We start from the raw sequence: 21,332 nt of genomic DNA, 5'->3' as shown, positions 1-21,332 counted from the left end.
TCCACTGCTGTTGTTGCTGTGATCCAAACAGCAAAAATATGGTTGCTAGAAGTATTAGTGAGTAAATATTTTAAGTGAATTTAATGAGACCCTCTTTTTTCTTCTTCTTTAATTTACTTTTTCTTTCTCTTTATCGTTTGTTTTCCCCTGTAGGAAGCATATGTGGTTCCCTGAGAGTTTTAACAGGAATTCTAGAAAAAAAGCCCACAAGATTATGTTGAACAAATATCCTTCTAGTAGAGACTACAGGGAGCCCAGGAATACATATCACCCAGCACCCCAAGAACCATCAGATCACTACTACCACCAGCTAGCGATTCTCACTCCCTCACACTTCAAAACTTTTTCATCTGTTTTTTTTCCTTGTATATTTAATATTATAAAATTGCCCTAAAACTAATTTTATTACCTTTAAAAACCTCTAAAAATCAAAGAGCAATTTTAATAGAAACTTGAAACACACAATAATATCCTAACCAGCGTCAAATTTAAGACTGTTGCACTAAAATGAAAGCTGAAACATTCAGAAACTGAAGTGTTAACTGGCTAAGATCACAGATGAAAAGGCAAAGGACTGTACTTCAGGGTAACAGCTGCTTTTGCTCTGAAGTCTACATATTTTTCATAGTTCGGGTGAAAGATTTTATCACTTTTTCCTGTAAGAATTTTGTAGGTGGGCAGATGACAATTTAAGAGAGCAAACGGAGCTGTTGGATTGGTGTAGTGTCAGAACTGAGCTGCATTCATCTGCTAATTCACAATGAGATCATTTTATAACACAGACCAATGCAGTACCAAAGATGTGGCATAATTTAAGCACAAATGTAGAAAGAGTATATGAAAGAGATACAAAATGAGCTATGAAACAATATAAAGTAAATGCTGAAAAATAAGTGTCTTTTAATTAAAGACAGAGAGAAAAAATTGTGCCTGAGGTTTGACAAAACGAATAGCTGGAAGAGCCCTATAATGAAAACAATTTCTTTAGCATCTGTGGTTTATAGAATAACCTTTGCCATAGGTTATTCTGTAAATTACTTTTTAAAAGTCAAAGTTAAACTTGTAGATTAAATTTAAAAAGCATTTGTTTGATGGATTTAGATATATTGAGAGGGGTCAAGAAACCTTTTCCTCAATTTGAATACATTATCAGACAAACCTATATTGCCCCATGCTGTGATTGGAAAGCATATAAGGTCTTTGCCATCTGTTCTGAAGGTCCTGAGTTTAATTCTCCATGGGAGTTAGTACATGGTGCTGGTAGGAGGGGAGGAATTCATTTGGGAAACTGTTTATCTTTTGTTTGGAGAAAAAACAACTTTTACATAATATTATTGTAATCAGAAGAGATTTCAGCCCAGTTCTAAACTTTCCTGAGGTTTCCCACTGAATTGTAAACGAATGATTCTGGTGAAAAAAAGAAGACTGTAGTGGTCAGTGATATTTCTCGAAGGTGCACTTTTATATTATTCTTTGAGCTGAAAAGCAAGTCATAAATATCCTGTATGTATTATGTTCATGTTCACAAATTTTAAATCTGTACTACTTTCTAGAACTTAATGATGTCGTGAGGATTAAGTTTCAGTCAGACAAAAATAATAATATTCTGATGTCTGAAAGGGAAGGAGTAAGAAGATATACAGCAAGTGGCATATTCTTTAAAATCTCTTTTTTTTTAACTTTTTTTTTTTTTTTTAATTTGCTTGTTTTAGTAAAGAGCTTTTGGTAAAGAACTCTTTACTCCTGTTACTTTTCTTCCAAATAACAAACAAATGTAGGACAATATACTTGTCAAGAATTTTCTTTCTTATGTTTTCATACTAAAGATATTTTAAACAGATGATCATAGATGTCAGCCATTTAGGGCTACCACCTGCTGAGTTTTTCAAGTGGGTCATGTGAGGATTCAGCTAAAGCCAAGCCAAAGACCCTGTTTTCTTATTATATTTCTACTTTTATCATTGGATACATGGATATATCTTTATGAAATACATGTGTGTGTTTTGCACATGGTTTTTTGCACAAGTTTTGCACATGGGTGCAAGGGCTTGGAACTGTCTGGATGTCTTAGAGTTTTTTTTTTTTTTTTTTAATCACAATATTCTTCTTTTTCAGACAAAGTTAACATGGAACCTCATTAATGAGCTGAATTTGTAGCAACAGCTTCCCCCTACTCTCTAGTTTCAGTTTCCTGACTTTTGCCTAGGGGACTGATTAAATAGGGATGTGTTAATAGTATATGAGCTAGTAAGTGATTATATCTTTTGTATTGATCTTGTCTAATAGGATGCCCTTGGAAGAGAGGCAGGAAAGCAACATGGATGGGGCCTTGGAGGAGTGGGAGATGCAGTGGCAAGGCCCACAGAGTCCAGAGTTACACAGCTGTTTCATTCGAGCTGGGAATAAGGAGATCAAAGGAGCTCTGCACCGCTAAATGGGCTCTCTGGAGAGAGGGAAGGAGACAGTTAGGATAGAGGGATGCAAGTAGGAATTATGAGTCTGTTGCTCTTGCTGACAGGGACAGATGTGAGACGTGGACAGAAATCCCAGGGATTGCAATGTGAAGCAATTGGAGTTTTTCTCCAGCTTCTGGGGAAATGTGAACCACAGGAAATCATAGACTGTGAAGGGTTGTGTACTGTTTTAAAGTTCTATCTCTTGTTTTCTGCTTCTGAATGGGTAATGCTTCGGTCCACAGAGGCTGCTAGGTGCCAGTGGCATAGCTCCTACAGGGACCAGGTACAAACCTTAAGCCACTGTCTCTGCAGTTTGCAGGTATAGCTTTGCTTTCAGGTGGGATGGCTGAGCAACTGCACTCCATGAGAAGTTACAGCTCGGGTTATGAGGTAGGTTGTTGGGAAAGTGAAGTTATTTAGCTTTGTTTCTATGTGGCATTATAAAATTTTTCTTTCAGGAAAAAGTGAGAATACATCCCAGAAGAGAGACCTAAAATGAGAGGTATAAAATCTTAGGTTTTATATATGTATATAGCTATTATTCTGTTTTCCCTATACTACATTTTTTTTTTAATTCAGAAAACCTATTTTCTTGTGTTCATGTGTTCAAAGTGGCTGAAAAATCATTACTTTAATGAGATATGAAAAAGCTGTTGGAATGACTTTTTAAGCTGTGTTTTCAATTAAGTCCATTTAAAATATTTCTGTTGATTTTGATCTTAAATAAAGAATAATAGTTTGGTAATTATAATAGGATTCAGGTTTACAAATTTAGGCAAAGGTTTTGTTTACATAAAAAAGAAAAGTCCAGACCCATAATGTTTAAAAACATAAATTGAAATAAAGGAACAACGAGCTTGTAGTCCAATACTAAGATCTGTTGTAATCAGGAATGACTTTGGATAGAAAGTACTTCCAGAAGCCAAGAAAACTTAAATGCTTGGGTTCCCATCTGGGCTTAAAGTCCTGGGATTTATGATTTTAACTTATTTAAGTGCTTATAAAAATTTTGTCCGTGTGTGTTCAAAAATGTGATCAAGGGCCAAATACTCCCAAAGTTTAGATAAGTCCCTGAGGTTTTGATTCCAATGCAAATTGAGGGCCTAGAGGTTTTTGAAAATTCGTTTAAACACCTCGTGCAGCTCTGAAACTTTTGACAGAGTTGTGTATAAAGAATTAATACAAACATTATGAGCACTGACCTTTGGATAGTTTCACATCTATAACATTATGTATATGTCAGTGCTGAATACAGTTTCTTTTTGAGATGACACAGATATTGGTGCTACTAGGAAGGCTTTTTATTGTCTTCTAAAAACATGACTTCTACTTTATTTTGGGAAAATAAATTAGTGCCTTTAAGTTAGCAGGATAAATTATTTGATGGACTTGAATGTTCTTTTTTGATAATCAGGTTTTCAGCCTGTATTATTTCTCTTATGTGTTCTGCCAATAGAGAACTTTATAAATTAAAGAAATAATAATTCAATTTGCAATGTATTTCAGTATAACATGAGGTAGATGGAATTTAAATGTATAACAAGAAGAAATCCCTGTGACTTATATTAAAATGTAAAACACCTCTACTTATGTTGCTTTGATTTGTATAGTTAAGGAAAGCAAAGGATTAAGGTAGCAGAGAGACACTGTGGTGGTGTGGGTAGTGTACCTGTGTATGCACATTTGCAGTTACACCCTCACAGGTGGATTTGTATATACTTTCCTTCATTGCCCATGTGTTGAAGCAGGTGAGCTGTTACTAAATACTGCAGCTGCCTGAAGATGAGATGGGCAAACTGTGTGCACTGTTCAGATGTGGAAGGACTTGAAATTTTTCTTATTAAAATTTTCTTATAGAAGAGAGCAAGAAGCGACTGCAGGAATCTGCTAGCACACCGCCCTGGGGTGTGTGAAGAGGGTCCATATTATCCCCTCTAGCTGGTAAGAAGAAGGGTTTTCTGTCTTCCTGGCAAGTGCCTTAAGACTGTGGCTATCAGGCGTTTTATAATGGAGCTCTCCTGGGAAGATGTTCATCAGGCCAAGGGAAGGAATGATTCTATCGTTGTATTATGGTATGAATAATACCTTATAAAAATGAAACATCTTATCTGAGTTCTGTGTCTCTGGACTGACGTCAGACCATTTGTCCTTCTGTTCCCCAACTCATCTTGCATGACCTTTTGAATAATGGCAAAAGAATACTGGTATGGCTCCAGTTTTCTGATGTTGATTCAAGTTATTAAAAAGTCTCGGTCAGAAAATAAAAACGATCAGTTGAAATCCTCTCAGAAACTCTTCTGGGACTCCTGTGTGGAATTTGAAAATATTTAGCTCTATTCAGCACACACTTTTTTGACGTATGTAATTACTGGTCCACGCTAAAGAAGTTATTCTCCGTATAAGACAGTGTATCTCATCCATCTTCTCAGATATAAAACAGCAATGCACTGAACCAGCCTCTTCATCTTCCTGTACTATTAAGCATTTTCCCTTTTACTTTGGCCACTGCCATATATACATGCTTTCTTGATCTTAGTTTTCTTTATCAACTTTGCATAGGTTATTAATTTTAATTTCTACAGATCTTCTGCTTGTTTCAGTTTCTTCTTTTGTAAATGTAAGACACGGTGGGGCAGCTTTGCCCAGAGGTACTGGAAGTACTTGACAACCTAACGGTTGCATTGTCCTCCTAGGAGAGTGGGGCCCTTTCCCAGATCAGACTGACTGTGCATGTGAGCTGCAAGTAACTGTCAGCTATCAGATGTAGCCACAGCAGTGTCTGGACACATTGGTTAGCCACCCTCCCCATCTGACCTCAATGCAAGGCCTATCACGTACAGAAGGCCAAAAAGGAGGGCTCTGGCCTGCAAACCACTCAATCAGGCTGGGCCACAAATTGTGGTGTTGAGAAACTTGCTGAAATCAGGTGTCTTTTAAAATAAAGTCACGAGAATGTGGGTGGCTGGAGAGTTGGGTTGTAGGGGTTGTCAGCATTTTTCAGCTGTGTTGTATCTGGTGTGCCTGTCTCTGTGGATCAGATTCTACTGCCTAGGCCCTCCTCTGCTTGGAGATATTCACGGAGAATGGAAACACAAAGACATAACCCACGTGTTCACCAAGTGACTAATGTAGGAGAGGGCCATGCTGTACACTAGCCTGACACCAGGCAGTCCACAGGGTTGAAAAGTATTTAACAGTATTTTATGTTAACCCTGGAAACCTGCTGAGAAGCTGAAGCAGTCCTTCCTGCTGACTGTGATCTGCCAAGTGCTGCCTGACACCAATACTTGCCCCTCTCTTTTTGTAGATTTGGGCCTTTGCCTTTCTTGATTCTCTCTCTCAATCTGCCATCTCAACCCTCGTGCTCCTTCACTTCCAATGTATTTATAGTTAACTTCCTTTGTGTTGTTCTATTTTGTGTGATGGGTCAATTAGGAGTTTTCAATTTACTGGAATCAGTGCACACATTTTAGCATGCCATTTGCAGGAAAGGACACTCAGTACATTATGGCCTATACTCATACTCAAACCAAGGAAAGGAAATGATTTGTGATCCACACTTTCCTTGTGAACTCTGGCTACTATTGATTACCGTGCGGATGAAATACATCCTGGTGTCAGCCTCTGAATCCAAATCGCTTTATTGTCCTCTGGTTTATGGCAACAAAATAAGAACAAGTCAGGAAGTACCCAAAATAATACCGATATGCACTGAGTGCATATCATACCAGACAAAAGAAGTCTCTATTGCACATGCAGAACCAACAGTGATTTTGATGATTTTCTAGAAAAAGACATTGACAGCAAATGATAAAGCTAGAGACAGTGTTTCATTTGTTGGGATAAGGAAGTGCTTTGAAAATGAAAATATTTAGCATGGAAGAGAAGAGACATTAAATGAATGTGTTTTTATTGTACAACTGGCTTTATAAAATGGCTTTGTAGTTTATTGGTTTGTGCCATGTGGCCCATTTCTGGCACTTTCTTTAGATGCTCCAGGGAGCTGTGTTCTTAAGTATCCTCACATATTAATGAAAGTTTGTATTGTTTTAGGGGAAGCAGACCGAGGAGGGGACCACAAAGAGAGCTCTTGACAGCATGGGTTATAGAAGGAAAGAGTCCAGAAAAAAATATTTGGACGTGAAATAAAAGCCATCAGAAGAAACCTGATGTGGTAAGGTTTTACATTTTCACAGCTAGAGACCTATCTGGACAAGAGCACAAAACACACTATCTTGACCTTTCAGTCACAAAGCTGTATTCTGGAAGTTGTCTGAGCTTATATTTCTGACAGGAAAAAAAAAAAAAAAAAGAGCTCAAATCTACTATGTATTGTTGAGCTGTTGTATTTTCAGGCTTTATGTCAGGATTTGATTACATGTTTGGAATTTTATTATTCTCTTTTTATTACATGAGACAGTGAAAAGGGTGAGGTGTGTGCATTGAAAACTTCTGATGTCTAGTTGCTAGGATATCATGTATGTTTTTGAAGTCTTTTATCAAGGCAAATGGACAATAATACTGTTGGTTTTTTTTTGATTGTATGATGGGCTTTGTCAAAATACTTACAGTCATGAAAACTGGTGGACATTTCTTTAATTCCTACTGTTTTACTGACTGGCTGAAGCTCTCTGAGCAGTTCAAACTCAGTACCTGAACCTAAAACAGTGGCTATGTTTTAGCCAAAAGTATATTGTCATTGCAATTTAAATTTGGCAGACTACATCTTGACACACACAAAATAATTTCATCTGTTCTGTTTGTACTTTCTAGGACTTTCAGTAATTCAAACGTGTATGGTATATATCCAAGCTGTGGGTTTCAATACTTCATACAATAATTTTCTAAATATCGAATGACTTTATGGGGATAGAATAACCTTATGATTTGTGCACATTTAGTAGATATGTGTAATATTACAATAATAATTTTTTTAAAGAAAATTCTGTTTCATTAATTTAAATGCTTGAGTTGAAATTATGAATTCAATATTTTGTATAATTGTCAAAAGACATGTAAATAAGCATGTCCATATATAAATTCTGTTATGTTTCAGGGTAGGTCAACTAATAAGGAAATAAACTTTACATTCTTATGGAAAAACCACCACCACCACCACCAAAAAAAAAAAAATCAACAAAAAACCCTAAACAGCCTACATTCTATTCTGAGCCATCCATCATTAAAATTTCTTCTGTGCTTTATGCATGCATGACTAAATTTTTGAACTGTTTGAGCTTCAGTATTTTATTTCATTTGAGTTTCTGTAAGTGCTTTCTAATTAGAATTACAGTTCAATTACTTGAAAATTTTCTCCAAAGCAGCCTCTGCACCAGAAAGAGGACTGGGAAACACCTGTTCTTTAGAGATTTTGGTATTGTTCTGTAGTATCAGAAAAAATCTTTTAGCAAAACCAGACTTGCTGAAGCTGATGATGATTCTTGCTCTAGGCGAAATCTTCTTTGCATGAAAAGATCTATTGCTCCCATTCTTGTACACCTCATTAATGAACTCACCTCACACTCTGCATGTTTTGAAAACTCCATGTGAAGGGTTCTATATTCAGCACTGGCTGAATGAATTACCAAATGCATGTTTATGAATTTTGGTCTTCTAATTTACAAAGCCCAGAGTACGTCACTATGTATCTTTTCATTTTATATACATATATATATATATATATGTATTTGTATACATATACATATATTACTATCTTGGAAAGACTCCTCTAGAGTAAGGAAGAGATGCGTATGAGCATAACCCAATGAGCATAACTGATTTGTTGTAAGTAGTCAAATCTTGTATTACATTTGCAAATTTTTGTTTAAACAATTTTAATTAAGGTCAGGTTTTCTAGTACTTGGATGGATATCCAAGTACAGTCACATAAGAACAGTCACAACACCACTTTGTTCACTTTGTGATCTAAAAAGCATGTAGACCACATTAGCAATGGACCATTTCTCAGCTTGTAAATCGTGCTTGGATGTGCTTCATATAGAGGTTGAGAGGGTCAGCTTCTGAATCTCTGAACAGCTTTGGGACAGTAAAATCTTATGCAGTGCTAGGTCAGAGTGTGAGTGGAACTGATTCATGACTGCCCGCATCTGACTCTGTGCACCTGGGAGAGTTGGCAGGTAACGCTGGGGATGCAGTCAGCAGAGTGAGTATCCCAGTGCTGTTACCATCACCCCAAAATAAAGTCTACCAACTACCATGCTGGATGCAATTTCTTGTAACAGGGGAACAAAGAAGATTTTTTGTGTAACTGTATCTTATTCTCATGATATATCTGTATTGTTCTGAATGCTGAGTGTATTCATTTCCAGTGCCATACAGCAACCATAAACCCAGTGATTTTCTTTTATACTGAGAATTTTCTGTCTGCTTCTTAAGTAGAAGAAAGGAGCCAAAACTCAGCTGTGAATATGATCTGCTACCTTTTGTATCAGAAGTCACACTTTCTGATGTGAAAGCTTCTATGGTACTCTCTTTAAGAATAGCAGTCCTGGCAAAACTCCTGAAACAGCACCCTACTATGTCCTAAAATTCAACTGATTGTGGCACCTTTTCCCACCATCTGTGCCACATTGCTTTGTTGCTGTGCTAGTCACCGCCTGTGTTTCAGCCTGGATATAACGGATAGCTGATGAAAGTAGCTGATAAAAGTCTTCCTACTTTGCTTCATGAGAGTGTGATCAATGTGAATCAATGTGAGAGTGTATTCTGTGATTCTGGATAGAAAAAAAAAAGAACTCCATTAGAAATTCAAAACAGTAACATGCATTTCTTCACTGAAACCTTCAGTTGCAAGCACCTTGAGTTATATTAGCTATTCTCATTTTTAGAATTTATATGTGGACAAATAAATAAGGCATTACTGTCAGGACTGCTGGACAATATTTCTAAATTAACACCAGAACTGCACCCGATTCTCCGTCTAAGCCTCAGAAACATTAAAAGGACAACAGGTGAAACCTCATGATGCATCTGTAAGGTGTAATATATAGCTCACCACCCAAGAAGAAGTCTGTGTGTGTGTGTGGTGTCTTAAAATCTCTCTGGGTCCTGCCAGTTCAGAGACTCTTGAAGGACTGAACATTGTAACTTAGAAAGAATTCTTGGAACTAGATCTCCAAGTGTCTATGATAGAAAAACCTTCAGTAGTTAGGAAAAAAGTTTTAACATCCTTTATGCTCTGTTGACTCTTGTTCCCAACATTAACAAGTTCAACCAGAGTTGAGGAACTTGTTCAACATTGCAGTCCCCAGAAGTTTACATTTCAACAAACATAAAATATGAACAAAGGAGACAAACAAAAAGAACAGAGAAAGGAAGGATATGGCTTCAAACAAATGATCCAATATAAGTCAAAATACAGCTAAAGAAAGAGAGGAAGAATAAATCCTTTAAATGAGCAACATTAGCCACAAAGCCCCGAATGACCATGAAAAAATCCAAAACCACCAGGAATTATTCATAGAAGCTCACGCCCTCCCCTAGACATTACAAACTACTGAGTATGCTGAGGCTCCACAGCCTGTGTTTTTCTTAACCATAACCCTAACATTAACTGTAACGCTTGCCGTGCTCTGAGTGCACTAATAGACATTGATGGCCCTGAGCAGCCTCACCTGGGATGCTGCCCACACACCCTCTGCCCATGGGGGGGCCCAACATGCCATTTAAGCTCAGATGTGGGTCATCACTTTTTTTTGTGCTATGTTGGCATTCTATTTGTCCTTCTGTCTTTCTGTTCATCTGACTTCATCCCCTGGCTGGACCTTAGGCTTGCATTGCAGGTAGTTTTGTTGCTAGCTTTTTTTCTTGGGTGGACTATTCTGATTCATGTTATAGCCTCATTTGCAGTCTTGCCTTCAGCTGCTCTCCACTGTAGTGTCTGGGTGGACCCTGTTTCCAAAACCCTGTTCTGCCTATTGCATTCATATGCTATGGGACTGTGCTCCAGTCAGTGTGGGCAAGGACTTTGCTGAGGTTACCCTTGGCTCCCAGTTTGCCCTCTATTGTGGAACAGCCCTGCTTGTGCTGCTCCGTGGAAGCAGTAAGCATAGCACACCTGGCATGCTGAGAAAGAAAGCATGGGGTGTGATAGCCTCAAACCTGTTTCTCTAGAGGTTTGAAACAGTGTTTTCAGGATCTAGAATTTCAGGGTGGAGGGTTGTTTTTTGAAAACAACAATTGTTCTTACTGTGATATGGCTGTCAGTGCTTGCAGAAGATCCAGATCTTGAGAAAAGTCAAAGAAAAATGAATACTGTTTGTACAATTCATACTTTGAGCTAGCAAACGAATAGTACGTGTACCAGAGACTTGAGGTGGGGTTCTGGATGGGGAATGGTGTCCATTTTATAAGAGATTTAGAAGCTTCGCATATTTAAATTGGAACTCTCATAAAAACAAACAAACAAAACCAACAAAAAAAACCAACCTTTCAGAATGAGATTGCCATTCTGTGTCCAACTTGACAAAGTACACAGCAAAGAAATTGCAAGGCTGGAAGCAGGGTTTCTGGGATCTCTTTTTGTCAGGTAGGCTGTTGGCCTGGGCAGTGTGGTCAGGCTCTTCAGCACCCTGCTGGAGTGAGCAGGTATGTGAGCTGATGGGAAGCACGAGGCAGGATTTGGAAACAGCTTAATCTGGCAGAATTTCATTAAAATTGAAACAACTGTGGGAAACATTTAAACATTAATGGATAGGCAATTTGAGAATAGAAAAATGTTCAATAAAAATAGCAGTGTTGTTGTTTTCTCCTCCAGTTGGCTCTACTGGTAATTCTCCTTGCATACCATGCAGTAGTAGTTGGTATGGTTCCATGTGATTGTTTTTTGGCTTCGGGGTTTTGGTTGCTTTTAGATTCCTTTGCTCAGAAATGTTGTTAGTTATATAGAGAAAACAACATCAAAATAGCTTGCAGTCTTAATCACTCAAGAGTTAAGAAACAGAATTAAGATTGTTGAGGCCATTATAGTTCAATCCCTGTGTACATTATGAGATAGTCTTTAATTACATGATCTCATTCTTTGTTTTCCCACAGGACCCTGCCTCATTCAGAGTGCAGGATGAACAGTGCTTGGAATGAATCAGCACAACACAGTGAAAGAGTCTGTTGTTTGCAGGACTCATCTCAGTTGTTGAGGAAGTTGGAATATGTGTTTTGAATGAGTTGGGATGTCAAGAAAAGAAAGGATGATCTTGTAGCTGAGGCAACTGTATATTTCCCTGGAGAATGGATTTCTGTCACTGCCTTTGCCAAAAAGATTCTGTGAGGTACTGTTTTGGGGGAGAAAAGACATAACTTTTCTCAGGTATCCATTAACAGCAAACACATAATTTTCTTAGAAATCTGAGGATGTGGCTTCACATGCTGTTGATCCAGCGTAAAAAAAAAAAAAAGTTCAGTGAATACTGTTCTTCATTCTTGTACTTTGGTGAAATTTTAGTGTGCAATCATAAGAATTGCTTTACTTAAGAGTTGTGTAAAAGTGTCCTGTGCTTTCAATACTTCATGTTCTGAACTCTTAACATAGCTATTTGGTATAAGTATGTTAACAAGGTTACCTGTATACAGAGCTAGCATTTAGTTAATTGTTTAATAGAAAACTAGAAAAAGTGACTAAGAATAATAAGTTTTAGTATATAAGGGTATTGAATAGTAGCACAAACTACTTAACGTTTTAATTAGATGTTTCCTAATTTGTGATGATAGTCTGTATTTATCTTTGACACTCAGCTGTATATCCTTCTACAGTAGTTGCAAACTGTCTGTGAAGGACTTATTTTCTTTTGCAGTTTTTAAAAATCTACTAATTTATTTTCAGTAGTAAGAGGTTCTTTTTAATTCAGGGTATTGATGAAACTTTGTATCAGCTTTCACATATTCAACTTGCATCTAATCTCTTCTCCATACATCTTAGTGTGATTGTCCTTTTCTTTTGACACTTATTTTTACACATCAATTTAGCCAATGCTAAAGTGATGTGGCGAAGATTAATCTTCCCTTATTCTAGAATAAAGTAGAAATAATCCAATTGGCTTCTGTTCCTGTGTAACTAGGTTTTACTCCATACGAGACTAATCAATAGAGTAAGGTCCAAGCTGTACTCAGAAGTTGGGTTGCAAGTCAGCTTAGATGAAATATTGCTAAAATGTGAATATTTTTCTCTAAATCATAGTATTGTAAGAACAAAAAAAGAGTTTGAAGATGTCAGAGATAAGAAAAAATGCTATCAACACCAATAATGCAAACAGGGTCTCTACACTGTAGCTGGGGGAATTCTCAGCTCCTCAAGATATTACTGATTTTTAGCCCTCATTATTTAAAGTAATTGAACTGAAAATCACTGTTTTGTTTTACAGCGGGGAGAACAATGTGAGATTCCTAAAATTTTACTCTTAGTTTCTAAGTGGTTGATTGTGTAGCAAATATTCCCATGTTCTCTTCATCTCTGACATGCTGAAATATAATAGCAATACATTAGTAGTCTAAAATTCTTTCTTCATGTGTGAAAGCCTATACAATCTTTGTTCTGTATTTTAGCTGTTCAGTTTAATGATATGAATGTTGAAATATTTTCGGAGGGGTTTGGACTTTGGATTTGTTGTTTGTAATGGCAAAACAGTAAAGGGAGTGGTAACGAAGGGAGATCACTGACAGATCTGCATGGATTCTAATGTCTTTTTTTTTTTTTTTTTGAGTCATAAAAGGTTATCTTGCTTTAAGTGATTATTCATTATAGAAGCTAGGTAAAATCATAAACTCATATTGGATGTTTTTTACTTGAGTTTTAATTCACAGCAATCAACCCTAGTCCAGGATAATAATAAACTGAGCTTTATGAGAATGTTCCAGAGTTGATGAGGGTCCGGATGTGGCTGTGACTGTGAGTGTGGAAGCGTGCGTACTCAGCACAGATGGGAAGGGGAATGTCACTGCCACCGCAGTGCAAGTACCCTGAGCCATGGAGGAGTAAATCCAGCTGAGTCAGTGAGGCTTCCAGCCAGGGGTGCTTTCTCCAAAGTACAGCCATGCTGTGTGCTGCGTTGCTCAATGTTAGTTAAAGCAGGATCTCTTCTAAAGTAAGGATGTTGGGTCTAGAGAGTAGAGAATGACTTTAGGAAGGACAGTTAAGCCACATAGATTATTCTGGTTTATGCCTGACAGAACAAGCAACTTCTAGCCTTGCAATAATTCACTGAATCTTATGTTAGAGTCAAACTGTGTTCTGAAAAAAAAAAAAAAGGATAATTGGATAATTTAGGACTTGCCTACCTTATATCAGCTTTGGTTATTTAGTAAGCGTAATAACTAAGGGTTATTTTAAGCTGTTAGATCTGCCCGTTTCCTTAAATTTTACTTTGGACAGACTCTGAGAAGTGCTACTTTGACTTTTCCTATTTCCTGTATCAACTATAGCAATGTGATGTAATTAGGTGGAGGACAGTATTTCTAAATCTGTCCTGACAACAGAAGCGTGTTCAAATAAATGAATGTAAAAATAATACTTAACCTTTTTTGGGTCTCACTGTTACACAGAGATGTACAAAAGCAGAGATTGTGACAGATGAGGTGACATCAGCTTTCCCTTAACAGTAATATTAGTAGCAAGCCTGGAGATATAGAAGGTACTGTGCAATTCACTGTCGCCTTTTTGAATGATCAAATCTCTTTGTATGAGAAGGGCTATAAATACTCCTTTTGTTTATTCTGCAGCCCAAGGGCAAATCTGTGATAGAAACAAGATTCTGCAGCCACAGAGTTATAGAAAACTCAGCATTCTACTGTGCCATTAATAGGAGCTTCTAAGTACTTCTGAGATGACCTAAAAATAAATCAGTGCAACTCTTACGTTTTATAGACAAATTTATTAGAGGCATGGTGGGAGGGGGAGAGAAGAGAAAAATGTATATGTAAACAAATCTTCAGGAAACAACCTTTTTCTACAGAAAGTATATCATGCAAATATGTGGGGAAAACTTGCACTTAAGTAAATGCCCAATGTGAAATCAAAATTGAGTAACTTGAATATGTTGGTTGTGAGCCAGCCAACGTTGAGGAGTCTCTGTAGTCAAGGTGCTCATTTGTAGTAAAGAAGGATAATTCTGGTCTAAACTCAATCTGAGGCTACTACTGCAAAAAACTCTCTCATTTGCTGTTTCATTTCACTTAAAAAATAAATCAGTGAAATCTGCCTGCAATCAATAGATCTAAATAGCACTCGATATTATCAATAAACAATAGTATAACACTAGAGACAAACCTCAGATAAAACCTGTAATGTAAATGAAAGATGCAGCTACTCGGACCTCTCTGGGACATGGACTCCAGCACACTTAGGCCAAGCAGACAGGTCACATGCTCTCTTTTGAACTCCTGTTGAAAATTAGATGATATTTTACTTCATTATTTCTCCGGAATCATTCCTCCTAACTTTAACTCCATTCCTGAGCAAATTGCAACTATTTTTATCTCATGCCAATGCTATTTTTGTTAAATAGTTAATTTGTTACCCACTACTTCTACAAGAAGCTAAAGAATCTTTTCATTTAATTTTGAAATGCTCCATAGCCTCTTTGAAGAGAGGCTCTCCATTTCTTTGATCGGAAGAATGGTGAGGATTATATGCAGCCGTTCAAATAATGTTCGTATATACATGAGCTTCAATAATGTCATCAGCATTGGTCTTTTACTGGAACTGTCTTGCACCATAGATGCTTGGATTGTTTCTTCTTCATAGGTATAGGAGGTTGATAATCATTTGGACTATTTAATCCATGTTTTTCTTCAATCACATTTTATAACTGAGGTCCCAGAAAGAATTCTTATTATCCTTTATTTATGACCTTGCAGTCTGTAAAATTGATTTTCATCCAATTACTATTACTTTGGCTCCCAAGGTCATTCACTACTCCAGTATGATAGTATGGTTCCTTTCTGCATGAATAATTCATTTCCATAACATACCAATAGACCTCAGTGGCATACTTATTTTGTACAGTAAGTTTATGAATGAAAGTATTAAATTAGATTTGTCTGAGAACTCTGCCTAGAAATTTAAGAACTTCTGGTCCAGTGTTTCTTCCTCAGTGTGTGTGAAGATGGTAGATTCACAGTGGCATCATTGAATTGTGCTTTCACTATAAAATTTCGAAAATATTTGCAAATGTTAAATGATCCCTGTTTTTACTTCAGTAGGGATGATTTTTATACGCAAAATAACTGGAACAAAATAAAACAGTTTTAAAACTGAAAAGAGGTGATAGAAAACAATGTAGCCTTTTTCTTTACATTCAATGTAGTTTCACCTATACAACGCAGTGTTAAATCTCTGTCTGAGATGGGTAGTACAAGACAAATGGACAGCAAAAAATTATCGTTCATTTAGAAACATACAAGTCTAGATTTCTTCTTTCTTTGAGAAGAAAAAAATACAGTTCTCTACAACAATATAAAGCAATGCTGACACCTACAGAGAATGTATGTAAATATCAACTTAGAATTTGCATTTTGTGATATTTTCCAGAATTATTTGATAAAAGAACAAATGACTTAAAGGAAACTTTTAAAACTTAAGATAAAGATTTATTTATCTTAGGTAAGATAAGACTTTGAACATGAAGTATATGCCTTTTTTTTAATTCACTGTCAGCTATTCAGCTTTCTTCATGCACATATGCATATACAAATCTTCTAATGAGTCCCCTAGGAAGTAACTGAAGGACAAAATGGGATTTGTTCAGGTGCTTTGTCTAAAGCTGTGGGCAGTGGATGGAATGATCCACTTGATTCAATAGCAGAAATACCAACAGGGAGAAAACAATGTGCAATGTGTAGCTGGGGAGGTTGTAGTAATATACACTTCCAATTGAATATATATTTTTTTATTTTTTATTTTTATAAATACAACTGTGGATCCAATAGCCATGAACTAAGCCATCAACATAATGGACATTAATATGCAGAACCAGGTTCGCTGCCTCAGGACTGTTTCTTCATTTTTCTAATTGCTCTGACACAACAGGATTATATTAATGTTGCTGCATTTTTAGCATCTATGCTCAGCCAGACGGGCCTCTAAAAACTTATGACGTCAAGCTGAGTGGTGCAGCTGATATAGCAGAAGGAGGGGATGCCATCCTAAGGGACCCGGACAAGCTAGAAAAGTGGACCAACATGAACCTAATGAGGTTCAGCAAGTCCAAGAGCAAGGTGCTGTATCTGGGTTGGGGCAATCCCAGACAGGAATACAGACTGGAAGAAGAATGCATTGAGAGCAGCTGTGCAGAGAAGGGCTTGGGGGTTCTAGTAGACAAAAATCTTGACATGAGCTAGCAGTGCACACTTGCATCTCAGAAGGTCAACTGCATCCTGGGCTGCATCAACAGAGGAGTGGCCAGCAGGTCAAGGGAGGGGATTGTCCCCCTCTGCTCTGACCTTGTGAGGCCCCACCTGGAGTACTGTGTCCAGGTCTGGGACCTCCAGCACAAGAAAGATGTGGACCTGTTACAGTGAGCCCAGAGGAGGGCCACGAAGATGATCAGAGGGCTGGAGCGCCTCTTCTACGAAGAAAGAGAGAGCTGGGGATGTTCAGTCTGGAGAAGAGAAGGCTCCAGGATGACCTTAATGCAGCTCTTTAATATTTAAAGGGGGCTAATAGAAAAGATGGAGAGTGACTTTTTACATGAGCAGATAATGGTAGGACAAGGGGGAATGATTTTAAACTGAAAGAGGGGAGATTTAGATTAGAGGTTAGGAAGACATTCTTTACAGTGAGGGTGGTGAGGCACTGGAACAGGTTGCCCAGAGAAATTGTGGATGCCTCATCCCTGGAATCATTCAATGCTGGGTTGGATGGAGCCCTGGGCAACCTGATCTAGTGGAAGGTGTCCCTACCCATGGTAGGGCGGATGAAAATAATTATCTTTAAGGTCCCTTCCAACCCAAGCCATTCTATGATTCTGTGTAATGATTGGCCATATGTGGAGCAAACCTAAAGAAAAATTAGCTTGGCATTGAGGAGAGATTACACAGAGGAGACATAGATCTCTTACTGAGTATTTGTTACCAATGTACTAGCATGGGTTATGCTAGCTGTGATACCCCACTGGTGCAGTAAGGCAGATTCTTCCTTTCCATTGAAGTATATGATAGATGATTTAAATACACAGGAAAAGTATAATTAACAATGAGCACTCTGTACAAGGGAAAAATTATCATTTTTTTCAGAGGTAATTCATAGGCTTGACAGTGGGAAGTACCTATCTAAAACCAGTGATTTAGCAGTGACAGGAATGGGAGGCACTAAACTGTTTAAAAGAAACATTTTAAAAATGGGAGATGGTTCGTCCAACAGTCATGTTATCCATGCTCCCATTTTGCCAACATCTAGGAGAATTTCAACTCTCAATGAAAATTATTTGAGAAAATTCAGAGTAGGTTTTCAGATCTTGAACTGCTTATGATCACTGAATATTTAGTTTTGGTTGTCAGCATGACTTGGACACAACTCAACTTGTGAGTAAATGGAAACTAGGAAGACAGACTGAATGACTGGAAAGCTTGCCTTTGAATTTATTTATTTATTTTAACTGCAAAGAGCTACAAATCAGAAGGCAATGCTATCCAATAAAGACAAGTCATACTTATTTTGATGCAAAGTGATGAATAAGAAGCCTTCATCTTAGGCTTCTATTGCTTTGGAATCACAAGATTCCATATATTCCATGGAATATATCACAAGATATTCAAAGGTGTATTTGAAAAGTGGGTACATTTAAAATCCTGGAATATTTCATCTGACAGATAACAGTGCTTCACTAGTCAGATTGTCAAGGTTTTCTACTGAAAAAATGATCTATTTGGTCTAGCTGATGTGTATTTTCATTTCTACTGGACAACACTAATATTAAAACTCAGGTAAGTTTACCTTGTTTTTTAGCATTGCTTAGGTAGTTTTAGCAAAATGCAAAAAAAGAAAGCATCAGGCTTACCCCTTTCATGTATTACTGACTCTAAAAGTGTGCACGCTACTGAAGTGTGTAGAAGTTTTATATATGTTTGTGTATATATGCAAATGTTCCTATGCATGTTTATGAATATCAAGTTAAACTTTACTGGAAGAATTGCACTAAGTTCAGAAATATCCTTTCTTCTTCAATATTTGCATGTTTACATTTTCAAGGAAAGCTTTTAATGCATGTACACGTTGAGCAAAATCATTGTTCTAAACTGTATTGTTCTGGTGGATATGAGCACAACTGCTACAGCAAAAAGCTTAGCTTGCAGTTTTTGAATACGGTGAGATAAATTTCTTACCACCATCAGGCAAACAAATATAAATTCTGTAATGAACATTTTTGCTTGCAAAGATGCCGTACCTGTCTGTAGCAAAGTAGGAAAGCTCCCTGAAGTGTAGCCTGCAATTTCACTTTTTCACTTTTTGTAGCACGTAGAAGATGGATGTTTTTTCTCACCTCTCTCCCTCTTGCCATCAGAGTTTAGACCAACAGCAGCCACACAATCAGCGCATTGTTTCAAAGCAACTAAAGGCAATGCATTGTTATGCTTTTATAGCAGCGTTTGGGGTAGTTAGTGGGGGAAAGGGAAGTCCCTAGAGGTACGTTTTGCCCGTGAGCTGAAAGCAGCCGATGCCTTGCCAAGAGCCTGCCTGTGCTTGCGGCTCCTGGGACGGGTCGCCCAGACCCTGCGGGAGCAAAGGCCAGGGGGAGGCGGTGGCTGTTGCCCGGCCGCCTTTGGCTCTCACTAGGGGTCGCAGGATGCCAAAAAATCAGCATCTGCTAGCAAGGGCAAGGATGCTGGGCCTCTGCAAATCGCCTTCAGTGCCATCACCTGCAGGCTGAGGGAAATCCTCAAGAAGACACGCAGGTTCCACAAGCTGGGAGCATCCATCTACTGCCCCCTGTCCTGGTGGCTCTGGTGGCTTGATAAAACGAGTGTTTTTCTTTCTTTTCTTTTTTTTTTTTTTCAGATAATCCATAAAAAAAAAAGCCTAATGCTGTTACAGTTGAGATTATTTTTGTTGCTGAACTAAATCTGGCTCTTAACTGGAGATTTGGCTAGGCACTGTTAGCTATATTATGCTCATTAAATGCTTGCCCACTGTTGAAAATGAATAACAAATTTTATTTGTAAGTAGCAGTCTCTTTTTCCACAGTGAGGTCCTTGAGTTGTTCCTGGTGTTTCAACACTTCTCTAGCAAAGTACCTGATTAACGTGATTACATCTGTACTATCTGGAGGGCTATGTAAAAAATGTTGTCTACATCAATAATTTTTCTTTTGAAAGTTCTGGTACTAAAATCGAATGACAGATTTGGTTTCAGAAGAGAGCTTTCTCATCTATCTTGCTGCTGACTTTTAAACCAAACATCTGGCATATTTAGGAATAGAAAGATATAGAAACAAATACTCTGTTACTGCAATGATAGTGGGGATGCAAGTTAGAGAGGAAACATAAGCTCTAACAATGCAAGATGCTGATGGATATGAACAAAGTAATCTGTTCATTAAAGTAAACAGAATTTAGGCAGGAACAGGGAACTGATTACAAGTATATCAAACAGCCTTATTCTGAGTTAAGTGAAACATGCGAATATCAAGAACTGTATTCAATAAATAATTTGACATTTGACGCCAATTGAAACGATCATTTCTTAGACAGATAAAAATGAATGAAAGGACAGTTGATTTCAAAAGATGTGAGTGCAAAAGTAATGGCTTTCAGCCTACCTAGGCACACATACAGAGAGAAGAAAATAGGCTTGGGAAGAAGAAGCAGTTGTAGAAGACCTCTTCACAAACTGAGGACAATTTGAAACAGAAGTCATGACCTATTGCTTCAGTATAGTTAACTCTTAAAACAGGAAGATTTGAGACTCTTCTTACTATTAGGATTTTGTGTAACTTCTGCAAAATTTGAAGGTTTATGCTACAGATTTTTCTAGTACAAGGATTTTGTTAATGTGTCTAGTTGCATTTACCTGCAATGTCTGTCCTGCCACTGGTGATTCATGTCACTTGCTATTGAAAAACAGGATCCACACAGATACAAGTTGGCTTATGGTAGACTGAGTTAGGGGTTTTTAGTTGCTAATAAGTTTTGTTTTTTTTTTTTAAATAAAGAATAGTTTTTATTGTAACAAAATACACATTAACACATACTTAAAAAAAAAAAAAAAAAGTCTTATATGTTGTGACAGTTTTGTGTAGTCATAAGCACAAGCACACATCTTGGTTCTTTCGCTCCATGCTTGGAGATTCTGAGAAGTGCGGATGTACGATGCTGTTTTAAGTCTGTACTCATACAGTAAAGGCTTCAGTTCCTATTCTGAAAAGGGCACCCCTGCCAGCACATAGGAAACCCAAACCTAGATGCCTGGAGCATGTATAGTAAATCTGACTCTTCAGATTGGTAGCACATGCATAAAACAAATCTGCAGTGCTTTTGCAGTGAGACTAGACACTGTATCATGTGCAACATAGAACTGTGGTGGTATAAAAGATGCCTGGGACCTCTCTCACCCTTAACTTTACTCTGTGAATACATGTTTTCAATTTGGCTTCTTGGAAGAATGAAAATTTTATGTAAATGGTGGTTCCATGTTCTGTTTTAATTTTGGAAGTGTTTTGTTCTCAGACTTTGGGCTGGGTCCTTTATATTGCATGTGTGCATGTATGTATGCACACAATTGACAATAATTGTCTGCAGTCAGTCATTTGTGACATGTCTAGTATTGCAGTTTGTGTAGCTTTGGGGAGGGGATAAAAATGAGTTGCATGGACTTGGTTCTGTAACTGTTCTGAAGGAAAATTCTACCGAAATGGCTGCAAGTTGAGTTAA

The 21,332-nt window shown here is 37.5% G+C and overlaps 1 long non-coding RNA gene across 1 annotated transcript; it reads left to right on the top strand.

Annotated features, from left to right (window-relative positions):
- The first annotated feature begins 9,993 nt into the window (after window positions 1-9,993).
- Window positions 9,994-11,853, top strand: LOC121069947. Its single transcript, XR_005819780.1, has 2 exons — window positions 9,994-10,258; window positions 11,511-11,853. It is a non-coding gene; the product is annotated as an uncharacterized LOC121069947 (long non-coding RNA).
- The last annotated feature ends 9,479 nt before the right edge of the window (window positions 11,854-21,332 follow it).

This window comes from Cygnus olor, chromosome 4 (assembly GCF_009769625.2).
Source record: "Cygnus olor isolate bCygOlo1 chromosome 4, bCygOlo1.pri.v2, whole genome shotgun sequence".
Classification (NCBI taxonomy): domain Eukaryota; kingdom Metazoa; phylum Chordata; class Aves; order Anseriformes; family Anatidae; genus Cygnus; species Cygnus olor.
The sequence above is the reverse complement of the archived record's forward strand: the minus strand, read 5'-3'. Positions and strand labels throughout refer to the sequence as shown.